This window comes from Saccopteryx leptura, chromosome 7, assembly GCF_036850995.1.
Source record: "Saccopteryx leptura isolate mSacLep1 chromosome 7, mSacLep1_pri_phased_curated, whole genome shotgun sequence".
NCBI lineage: Eukaryota > Metazoa > Chordata > Mammalia > Chiroptera > Emballonuridae > Saccopteryx > Saccopteryx leptura.
The window spans coordinates 10,622,093-10,632,372 of record NC_089509.1 but is presented as its reverse complement, the minus strand read 5'-3'; positions in this window follow the sequence as shown (position 1 = coordinate 10,632,372).

The window sequence follows — 10,280 nt, the reverse complement described above, 5'->3', positions numbered from 1 at the left end:
GGTTGGTTAGAACGTCATCCCAGAGCACAGGTTCCTCAATTCAGTCCTCGGTCAGGGCAGGACTGGTGGTCACCGGGCCTTCCTGGGCAGCTGTGGCCAGTCAGAGCTACTGTGAATCCTGGTTCCGCCACTTACTGTGAGGTTCTAAACAAGCCGTTTCCCTCTCTCTGCCTTGGTTTCCTCATCTATAAAAGGAGCAGGAGTAATGGGGCCTGTAGGATTAAATGCACTGGTGCCCTGGAAACAGCATCGAGTTGGGAAGTGAGCTCTCAGAACAACTAATGCTACTATCACTGTGCATGTCAGAGAAGTAGGGCAGGCTGTCAAAACTAGGCTATGGCTTACCTGCTGTCTGCCACCTTTCCTCACCAAATTGTCAAAGTTTCAGGTGCTTTATAAAGGCCAAAAAGAATCTCTGGAGGAATCTCACTTTCTGCGATTCCTGAATCTCCCAGCAGAGGGCCTTCCGCCAGGGCTGAAGTCCACTTTGGATCCTGGCAGGCGGAGCTGAGAGGGTGACTGGTGTTCATTTGGTTGGCAGAGGAAGGCTCAGGGGACTCCTTTACCCAGCTGGAGGAAAGAGAGGACCCTCGAGGAGGGCAAGAGCAGGAACAACACAGGCCCCACCATGCTCAGAAGAACATGGGCCGAGGATAGAATGCATCTGACCCGGAGAGGCTAGGCTCCAAGCTCAATACTTTCCAAATGTGAACTTGAAGCCTCCCAGCAGTGCTGGGGAGGACAGGTAGTCTGACATTACAAAGAGGGAAGAGAAGCTCATCGGGTCAGTAATAGCTCCTAAGTGAAGGCCTGGCCCTAAAACTAGGGCACGTTCCCGTTTGCAAGCCACTCCAAGGCGGCTGCGACAGGCTTTCCTCCATTCCCCAAGAGGCAATGCTGGTGTCCTCAGGTGCAGACTGGGGTGGGGGTGGGGGGGTGCAAGCGAGCGCCTGGGAACCTGAGCTCTAATATGGTGCTGGCTGCACTGGGCGAGGGCACAGAAGGCTGGCTTGCCGCCCTGACACTCGAGTAAGTATGGCTTCCCGGCAGCTTTGCAGAGACAGTGAGTGGGATAGACAGGGACAGACAGACAGGAACAGAAAGATGAGAAGCATCAATCATTAGTTTTTCATTGCGCATTGCAACACCTTAGTTGTTCATTGATTGCTTTCTCACATGTGCCTTGACCGCGGGCCTTCAGCAGACCAAGTAACCCCTTGCTCGAGCCAGTGTTCTTGGGTTCAAGCTGGTGGGCTTTTTGCTCAAACCAGATGAGCCTGCGCTCAAGCTGGCAACCTTGGGGTCTCGAACTTGGGTCCTCTGCATCCCAGTCCGACGCTCTATCCACTGCGCCACCACCTGGTCAGGTGCTTCCCGGCAGCTTTGACTAAGGAAAATAAACTCCCTGTGAGCAGTGGCCTCAACTTTGTTCGGATAACATCTTTGAGCGTCTTCTAAGAGTAGATGCTAGAGGTGCAGGGAGTGGCTCCAGTTCTATTCTAGAAGCTTACTGTGAGAGGGATATGAGATAAATATGGGGAACAAGGTACTGAAAGGAGAAAAGAACCATCACAAGGGCTGGGTGTAAGAGAACAGCTTTGGAAAGGCATGCTGCCAGCTGAGTCATGCAGGATGATTTAACAAGCCAAGGGCTGAAGGAAGGGAGACAAGGTTCAGGCCATGAGCATGAGCGAAAGCAAAGAAGCAGCTTGGGGTCACTTCTGAAATGAGACTACCATCGAGCTCACTGGTTGCTGGGAGGGTTCCATGATCCAGTGTAATTCACACTTCCGAAACAGTAGCTGCTGTCCTCAGAGCATGATACTTACTTTGGAAGGCAGCGAGAACTCAGAGATGGGGCTAGCAAGCCAAGCCACAAGTCTGAATTTGGTTTGCAATGGACGGAAAGGGGATGTGATATCCGATTTGCATTCAGACTCTGGTTAACATTTACGGTGGAGAGGGTCAGAGTAGAACTGGAAGTGGGGAAAACGGAATCAGAAAAGGAAAGTAGGGACAAATGTGAGACATTGTAGCACAACAGTCCTCCAGACATGAGCATGAGGGGAAAGCTGAGGTGGTCCAAGAGTGATGACGATAAAGATGGGGTGGAGAGAAAAGTGGTTCTATTCACAGATACAGAGAAACTGATGTGTAGCCTTGAGCGTGGAACTTTCACTCACTAGCTCACTTTCCTCCTCTAATATAAAATAATCCCTACCAGCAAGATTACTGTAAGAATGAAACAAATCAACAAATATGAAGCAACTTTTGCATAGCCAGGATGAAACATGCGTGAGCCGCTTTGTCTCCCATTATGGAGAGTGCTGGCTTACCTTGTCTTAATTATCTCATGTGGCTAAGCGTTAGCTTATTAGCCAGTTCATCATTGTAGATACAAGTATTTTCAAAGTCTCCCGATTTAAGTTCCTTACAGTAGGTTTTTGTTCTGTGTGCTTACTGTATACCTAGCTATCTCATGTTGAAACTTTGTTTCTTTGTGTCTATCTAGAGCAGTAGTTCTCAACTGAGGTCGATTTTGTCTCACAAGGGACATTTGGCAATGTCTGGAGACATTCTGGGTTGTCACAATTGGGGGTCAAGGCCAGGGATGTTGCTAACCGTCAATTGTGTACAGAACGGGCCTCGCCCACAACAAAGAATAATCTGGCCCAAATGTCAGCAGGATCAAGAACAGAAACCTTGATCTGGACAATCCTAGAGTGTACGGATAAGGAAAAGCTAGACCAAAGAGACTTTCTTAAACACAATTTGAAATTTCTGGAGTCACAATATAATTACTGGAAAAAAAAATGGAAGTTCTTTAATTTTAGCATCTTTGTCCCAATGATATTGTCAAATATTTTTGCTTCCCAAACCCTCAGAGCTGCCTGGTCTCTGATTTCACTAAGCCACATTCTCAAGCCTTCCCTTTCCTTAGGTTGGCCACTTTCTGTTACTTAGAAAGACTTCCATAGGCCTGTATCATTTCACCCTCAGTAAAAAACACTATGACCTGACCAGGTGGTGGCACAGTGGATAGCAGGCATCCCCAAACTACGGCCCACAGGCCGCATGCGGCCCCCTGAGGCCATTTATCCGGCCCCTTCCACACTTCTGGAAGGGGCACCTCTTTCAGTGGTGGTCAGTGAGAGGAACACTGTATGCAGCGGCCCTCCAATGGTCTGAGGGACAGTGAACTGCCCCCCTGTGTAAAAAGTTTGGAGACCCCTGGGATAGAGCATCAGACTGTAACACAGAGGACCCAGGTTCGAAACCCCAAGGTCGCTGGCTTGAGCGTGGGCTTACCTGGTTTGAGCAAGGCTACCCAGCTTGAGCCCAAGGTCGCTGGCTTGAGCAAGGGGTCACTCGGTCTGCTGTAACCCTATGGTCAAGGCACATAGGAGAAAGCAGTCAATGAACAACTAGGGTGCCACAGTGAAGAGTTGATGCTTCTCTCGCCTGACCAGGTGGTGGCGCAGTGGAAAGAGCGTTGGACTGGCATGCAGAGGACCCAGCTTCGAGACCCCGAGGTCGCCAGCTTGAGCATGGGCTCATCTGGTTTGAGCAAAAGCCCACCAGCTTGGACCCAAGGTTGCTGGGTCCAACAAGGGGCTACTCGGTCTGCTGAAGGCCCGCAGTCAAGGCACAATAGAGAAAGCAATCAATGAACAACTAAGGTGTTGCAATGCGCAATGAAAAACTAATAATTGATGCTTCTCATTTCTCTCTCCATTCCTGTCTGTCTGTCCCTGTCTATCCCTCTCTCTGACGCACTCTCTGTCTCTGTAAAAAAAAAAAAAAAATGATGCTTCTCATCTCTCTCCCTTCCTGTATGTCTGTCTCTATTCCTCTCTCTATCTCTCTCTCTCTCTCTCTGTTCAAAGAAACAAAATACTATGGCTTGACCAGGCATTGGCGAAATGGATTGAGTGTCGGACTGGGATGCAGAGGACCCAGGTTTGAACCCCCGAGGTTACCGGCTTGAGTGCAGGCTCACCTGGCTTATGCACGGACTCACCAGCTTGAGCACAGGGTTGCTGGCTTGAGTGTGGGATCATAAACATGACCCCATGGTTGCTGGCTTGAATCCTAAGGTCTCTGGCTTGAGCCCAAGGTTGCTGTCTTGAGAAAGGGGTCACTCGGTCTGCTGTACCCCCCAACCCCCATCAAGGCACATATGAGAAAGCAATCAATGAACAACTAAGGTGCCATAACAAAGAATTGATGCTTCTCATCTCTCTCTTTTCCTGCTTGTCTGTCCCTATATGTCCGTCTCTCTGACTCTGTCAAGATAAAACAAAAACAAAACTATGATTCTGAGAATTCATATCTTATCAACAGAATATAAGACAATATCTAGTGGCTCTTTTTAAAATTATTTTTATTTTTTTACTGATGGATTTTAGAGGAGGGAGTGAGAGAGACAGAGAGAAGCAGGCATTTGTTGTTCCACTTAGTCTTGCATCCATTGGTTGTGTCCTATATGTGCCCTTACCCAGGATCAAGCCCACAACCTTGGTGTTTTGGAATGACATTGTAATTAACTGAGCAAACAAACCAAAGCCTCTAGCATCTGACTAAATGAATTCAACTGTCAAATTGCTAAAGAAACAGAAAAACCTCCACTGGACCACATAGGCATAATAAGAGACTTGAAAAAGAAAGAACAGGAAAGCAAGATCATGTGGGAAGTGAAACGCCATCCAAACTGAGAGCTTCTTAAACCAAACTGGGAGCTATAAAGCAGCTTAAATCCAGTTGTTATTTTTTTATTTGTTTCTCTGTGTATGATTTATATTTTATTTCCAAAAAGCATTTAAATAAAAACAATAAGATCATAAACAAAAGAAATAGAGCCAGTTTATTAAAAGGAAGTAAAAAAATATATACAAAAATAATTTCTTCAATTAAAAAATTAAATATGAACCACAATGAGATAGCTAGTCATACCTACTAGATGTCTATAGTTTTTAAAATGAAAAATAACACATTGATGAACGTATGGAGAAATTGTAGCTCTCACACTGTGCTGGTAGAATATAAAATGGCTCAGCTGCCATGGAGACCAGTTGGGCAGTTTCTCAGTGAGTTAAACATAGAGTTACCACATGGCCCAGCAATTCCTCCTCTAAGAAAACAGTCACTTGCATGTCTATATTCATAGCAGCATATTCATAGTAGCCAATGAGTAGAAACAACCCAAGGGTCTGTCTTATCAACAGAAAAATAGCACAACAAATGTACTACATACATTTCAATGAAATACTATCCAGCTATGAAAAGGAATGAGATTTGTTACATGCACTGCTCCCACCTGTGTTCAAGCACCCTTCACTCTCCTTTGCAGAGGCGCAATTGCCACCCAACTAATGTTCTTCCTCCAGTTGAGTCCCAGTGCTCACCCATCCTATCAACTGCTGGTGAAATAATACTCCCAAACTCACAAAACTGGTGGCGGCACAGGTCTTGGTTCCTTCTCCCAAGCTCCCATAATACTGTGCCAAGCCCAGGAGGGGAAAGTGCAGCTAAAATAGACAGTCAAAGGTCAAGAAACGGCGAGCACCACATGTGGTGAAACTTGGGTGACTTCTATTTTACAACAAAATAAAAAAATAGTGAGTTTTTGTTAAAATCAGTAGTCGTTTTCAGTTATTGGCATCAAGTATTATTATGAAGTCTCTGCCTACTGGCCCCAACTATTAATTAGGGTTACACAGATGCTTCACTGTGTCCCTCTTCTGCTTCAGTGTGCCTGGTTTTCCTTTACCGTTTGTGGGTGTTGGATGTCTCAGCCTGGCTTATCTAACAGACTAGCTTATCCAAACCATATCTCTAACCTCCCTCCCACCTTGCAACAGTGCCTGCTTTGTGCACATAAAACTCCTATTTCATAAATTAGGGATGTTCATTCTCAAATCACTTGAGCGATCACTTCTAAAGTGCCCTGTGTTTTGTGTTGTTTCCCCTCAAATTCTATCAACAACTCCTAGCTCTTCTGCCTCTTCCAGGCCATTACTACTCTTGTCCCATTGATTTTTTTTCTGTGAATGTGCACATTAAAATTTAACAAAAGCACACGCCTCTCCTTTGCTATAAACTACTATTATTGGTCCTCGGCCATCCAGAGATTGGGTTCTAGCAGGGGTTGACGATGGCGTCTTTCTCCCCTGCACACATGGGATCTGGGCTTCATGTTGGCCCCAGGCTCCCCACTGCGATGGCTTTGCTGTAGAATGAATGTGGGAGGAAATAATTTTTCCAGATAAGCAATGGGCTTGTCTCCAACCCACCATCAAGTAATGTTAATGTTCAGATGGTGGTGAAGAATATGAAACATGGCCACGAAAACACCAAGGCCTAACTGGTGTTTGTTTTCCAGTGTGGGTATTGTAGCTGATCTGTTTGCAGGAATGTGGGAGAAAGAATGCCTTTGGGCAATTGTTCCCCCTCCTACTCTTGGAGTTTTAATTAGCAAATGGGCTCCCCCCCTCCCCAGCTGTTTTCTTATGGACCCGAAGGTGTTTTTTTCCTCTGCATTCAAACCTCAACCCTTAACTATCTCTTTCTCATTAAAACAAAGATCTTCAGCAATGAACCTTGTTTAGAGCTGGAAGTTCTCCAAAGTCAGCGATAACAAAAACCACCCAATAGCCACCAAGCCACTGCACAAACAGGTCACACCCCAGGTGACCCCCAGTGGGTGCCTGAGGACTCTGCCTAGTTCAGTGTTCTCACCTTCCTGGTCTGTTTCTGCCCTAGACTTACCCCCTTCAGCCATCTGTGGGGCCAGGGGACAGACCAGAAGAAGCTGGGGTAGGGGTCACGTTAAAGAGGACACATCTCCGCGAGCCTTCTCTGCATTCTAAGCCTTTCAGAGAAGGCAGATTGGGGGAAGGAAGGGTGTCGTGAGGCCTGGACTCATCCAGTTTCCCTGTGCTTATTGACACCCTGCACCCTGTTATAAGCTGCTATGACGGATGACTTTAGCCCTAGATCCTATAAGCTAAACCTGCTCTCACAGGCAAATAGGATTTAGAGCTTACCTAGCTATGTAATGTTAGTAGCATCATTTTATTTCTCTTTTTGTAATGATAAAAGATTGATTTTGGTGAGATTGTCAGGCTTGTTTATCCAAAGCCAGGGCCAAGAGAACAGTGGATCCATCAAATCTGTCTGGGGTACAGTTTGGAAATATGTAAAAGGAATAATCACATTGTTCCTATATTTTAATTCAGTTATTAAATTTGGGAGAATATGCATCAGGAAATCATCCAAAAAGGGAAAAAGAATTCTGATAGTTGGAATGTTAAAAATCAGAAAACTGGCCCTGGCCAGATAACTCAGTTGGTTAGAGCATCATCCCAAAGTGCAGAGGTGGCTGGTTCAATCAGGGCACATACAGGGGCAACTCGACGTTCCTGGCTCTTTCTCTTTCTCCCTCTCGTTAAAATGAATATTTTTTTAATAAGCAAATTGAATGCTTGTTGAGTACGTGCAGGATCTGGGATTTTACCCTACTTGCAAACTACTGATAACAAGCTGCCCTGTTACCTGTCTCAGAGATCCTATAAAAAGACATGATACTCCTAGATCAGACACAAAGGACTTTATTCCCCTGGGCAAAAGCTGTAGCAAGCACTCCATGTTTGTATAAGTCCCATGGAGGTAACAGAAAGGGCCAGTGATGCCCTGCATAGGCAGTGGGCTGTGTTACAGGAGGGGAACCTTGTGTATGAGAGTCACTTCTATAGTAAGTGGAAGCAAGCTTGCCCTTGGCCCAGGGGAGAGGTTACCTATCCTTCAAGGTAGCTTGCTACAAACACAACTTTGAGAAATTGCCTGGGTAATGAACAGTTAGGGCCTTGTATTCTTGGCATGCCATACATGAACGTGCAGGGGCTCTCAAGGCCCATATGGGGCTCACCTCTCCCAACAATGCCTCAGTTATTCATTCAACAAACCCATTCAGATGTATTGGCACCTTCTATGTGCCTGGCAGAGAACTAGATGTAAGGATGCAGACAGCACTGAACAAACCCCCTGCCTGAGAAGAGCTTACATTTGAATGGGGAAGGCAGGTAACAAAAAGGAATGAAATAGCATGATGCCACTTCCGTGAAATGTGAGGGTGAATAGAGCAGAACAGTGGGTAGACAGTGCCTTTAGATAGCGTGATTGATTGTAGACCCAATGGTCAGGGCAGACCTGAGATGGTGACACTGGAGGAGGGCCCAGGATGAAGTAAGTGAATGGGCCAGGTCTCTCTGAGGGATGAGAGACCGCACACACCAACGCCCTGAGAATGCCATGTGCTTGCCCTGTTCAGGGAGCGGGAGACCAGGGCAGCTACAGTGTGGGAAGCAGGGTAGTCTGAATGAGAGTAGGGAAAGCCAAGAAGACTTATAATTGGGACAATATAGTATTCTAAAATGACACACACATACATTTTATGTAAAGCAACTTCTATAAAAGAGTTAAGTGAAAATAATCAGACTGAACCCCTAGTGCAGAGTGTGGAGAGCAGCTTGGGGCATGAACAAATGGAGACAGAAGGCCAGAATGCTGAGTCCCATGTGTCAGTACTAACGCAAGTCAATAACTTGATATCTGTTTGGCTTGGCAAACCATGTCAACACAATCAATTTAAAAATACAAAACAAACAAACGAGGCAAGTCAACCAATCTCTTGTTTCTGCATCTGCAAATGGGAATGATGCCTAAAAATGGTGTGGATAAGACCAAGGGAATAAAAAGTATGAAAGTGTTTTCTTGTCACAAATAGTTGAGAGATTAAAACTTACAATCTACATCAAAAGATCACAAGAGAACTAAATCTAATGTTTCAACTAGAAGTTCAAAATAGTAGCAATAGTCATCATTTATTGAACACTACTCAACCCTGTTTTATAACCATCTCCTGACAGATATAATTGTCATTTTTACAATGAGGAAACTGGGTCTCAAAAACCCTAAGTTGTTCAAAGTCTTTCACTTCATAAACAGTACAATATAAAAACTGTACATATGAAGAGACTTTATAGCAACATAAAAACTATTAAGAGAAATTAGCAAAATAAAAAATTGATTTTAGGCGTGAAAAATGTATACCGGTAGAAGCAAAGACCGGAAAATAAAAGTGTGTCTTGCATCTGGTGCAATGTGAATGCTTTTACAGTTTTGTATTATTAGCTCTTGTTATAATGTTTGTTCAGTCAAAAAAGGAGAAATTATTGTGAAACTATTTCAATGTCCAGTCATCATATTTCCCTCTAAAGAGTTCTCTTCATTATGTCAATTTACTCAAAATCATCCAAAATCTAGCTTTGCCCATGACCAAGTCCGAACCCTGCCCCTTGGCCTCTACCCTCTGCATGCTGGTCTCTGCAGCCATTCTGAGCCCAGCCATTCACTCTTCTGCCAGGTCCAGCCCCCCCATGCATCTTGTCCAGGGTCTGTATTCCTCCCTACACCCAGTGAATGCAAGAGCGCCTCTGACCACAACTTCCCCCATCTCTGGGATCCCCGAATGGCTCGCTATTTCTGATATTTTTATCCATTATTTGACATTTACACCAGTATTTTTATTTTGACTTCTTTGCACGTTGCTTTTTATGCTTCCATCATGAGTGTGCTATCAAGTCTGTGTGTGTAAGAACTGCCCCACACAGTACGCAGAAAGCAGAAAGTACCTCCCTGCTCATGGATGAGGGAGGGAGAGGACAGGAGGACATTCTTGGAGTGTCCTTTCCGCAGGATCCAGATCCCCAAAGACTGCCCCACGGGCCAGAGATGGGGCTGCTTAGGTGAAGAAAGCCCCCCCCCCCCACGTGCTGCAGCCTCGGGGCCTTTTCGACAAATCTCCGTGTCTGAAAGCTGACTCTCAGAGTGCAGGGACCAAGTGGCTTTCCAGTACTCTACTGAGCCCGAGGCTTTCTTAAGCAGCCAATGGATGACCGCCTTAACAAGAGAAGGGGGACAGTTCCAGCTGTGTTCTCTATGCTCTCATTCTACACCAGGTACAGAAGTAATGCAGCTTCAGGTTGATTTAATTATGATTGAATTATTTTTTTAAAGTTCTAATTGGCTTCTACCCTTGCCTAAGGGTCAACAACAACAAAATAATAACGCCGGCCTTAACCAGGAGATGAGGACCTGGAAAGCATATTCAATAGTCAGGAATGTTGTTAGCCACCGCAAAGTGGGAGGGGTGGGAAGTGCGGGCAGGGCTATTATGCCGCAGGGCGAGCAACAGCGAACAGGCTGCAAGCCCTCCTCCG